Source organism: Nicotiana tomentosiformis, chromosome 6 (genome assembly GCF_000390325.3).
Source record: "Nicotiana tomentosiformis chromosome 6, ASM39032v3, whole genome shotgun sequence".
Lineage (NCBI taxonomy): Eukaryota > Viridiplantae > Streptophyta > Magnoliopsida > Solanales > Solanaceae > Nicotiana > Nicotiana tomentosiformis.
In genome coordinates, this window is record NC_090817.1 from 65,108,367 (window position 1) to 65,110,165 (window position 1,799).

Below are 1,799 nucleotides of genomic sequence, written 5' to 3' on the forward strand. Positions count from 1 at the left end.
GAAAAGGTTGGGCAATCCTCAACCAAAGATATGGTTGGAACCGGTGATGATAATGTAGATTTGGCTGCGAGAGAAGTAGCCCAACGACGAGAACAAGCTGCACGGGATGCTGAAGAAGCAGCTATTAGAGATGCACAGATTATCTACGAAGAAGAGAAGGGTCGTAGAATTGCTCAAATTCAACCCTTGGGTGCAGGCAAATTTGGAAATATAGCTCCCATGCCTGGGAGACCACGTGGTGATTCTGCTAGACCGGTCTACAATCAAGGTTTATCAAGTGTTAGACCACCTCCAACTGTAGCAAACAATTTTGAGTTAAAGCAAGGGTTGCTTCAAACTCTTCAGAATTGTTGTGTCTTCAGAGGGAAGCCAAACAAAGATCCAAACACATATCTAATGGACTTCGAGGAGATTACGAACACCTTTCAATACAATGGTAAGTCACAAAATGCAATGTATCTAACGGAATTCCCCTTTTCTCTTAAAGATGATGCAAAGCAGTGGCGTCGAAGCTTTCCCATAGGTTCGATTAGAACATTGGAGGAGATGACCAAAAAATTCCTTGATAAATATTTCTCATTAGTTAAAACGGGCAAGTTTAGAAGAGAAATCTATAATTCTGCCAGAAAGATAATGAAATTGTTTTTGAAGCATGGGAGAGGTTTAAAGAGATTGTTAGGAAGTGTCAACATAGCAGAATTGAACTCTGGATGCAACTCCAGGACTTTTGGGATGGATTGACACCGGCCTCACGTAGAATATTGAGCAATGCAGCTGGAGGCCCGTTGATGAAGAAGACTCCAGAGGAGATAGTCACAATTCTTGATGAGTTATCTAAAGATACAAATCAGTGGCCCTCTAAGAGTGATGAAATAAAAAGATCAACTGGTGTTCACCAGGTTGATGCTAACATATCTGCGTAGGTACAACTTGATGCTATGGCCAAAGAGATAAGGAAGCTAACCTTAGCGTCGATACAAAGCGAGCCTCACGCAGCTTTGATATAGATGAAAGAGGACACCCTACTCATAAGTGTCAAGCCTCAACTGAGGAAGTGAATGCTAAGGGAAACTACAATTTTAATGCAATGAGTGAGAGGCACCCCGGTTTTTCATGGAGTTCACCTGGGGGTACCGCGAATGCATGGCAACAAAATAACTCTAGACCACAGGGACAAAGAGCTCCATCATTCCAAAATTAGCAGAGGCAGCAATTTCAGCCTCAACAGCCCATTCAATATGGCATAGAAGATCTCATGAAGGCCTTCATTCTGAAAACTGATGAGAGGCTTGAAACTTATAGTGCAGCTATACGGGAACATGGAGCAGCTATCAAAGAAATAGGTACTGGTTTTCGAATCTTGAAAAGATAGGTTGGGCAGCTAGCCACTCTATTGTCTGCGAGCATTCCAGGAACTCTCCCCGCTGATATTGAAATAATTTCCAAAGAAACAGTGAATGATGTGAGCTTGAGAAGTGGCAAGTGTTGAAGGATCCCACCCCAATCCAAAAAGATACGATAATTGCAAAAGAAAGTGGGGAGCAGCTGAAAAGGGATGATGACAACAAGAAGAAAGGCCCAATGAAAATAAAGAAGAAGAAGAAGGAAGAAAAATCGAGAAGGGAGGAACCTGAGAAGAGTGAGCATATGCATGCTTTATCGTTTCCTTAAAAGCTATACAGAGAGAAGCTGGAAAAGCAGTTGGGAGATTTCTGGATGTGCTAAAACAACTCCATGTAAACTTACCATTTACATAAGTGCTCTCACAAATGCCTGCTTATGCCAAATTTAAGAAGGAG

At 42.0% G+C, this 1,799-nt stretch overlaps 1 non-coding gene across 1 annotated transcript; it reads right to left on the reverse strand.

Moving 5' to 3' along the window:
- Nucleotides 1–594: 594 nt before the first annotated feature.
- Nucleotides 595–697, reverse strand: LOC117276424 (small nucleolar RNA R71). The gene has a single exon (XR_004506681.1). It is a non-coding gene; the product is annotated as a small nucleolar RNA R71 (small nucleolar RNA).
- Between the last annotated feature and the right edge of the window lie 1,102 nt (nucleotides 698–1,799).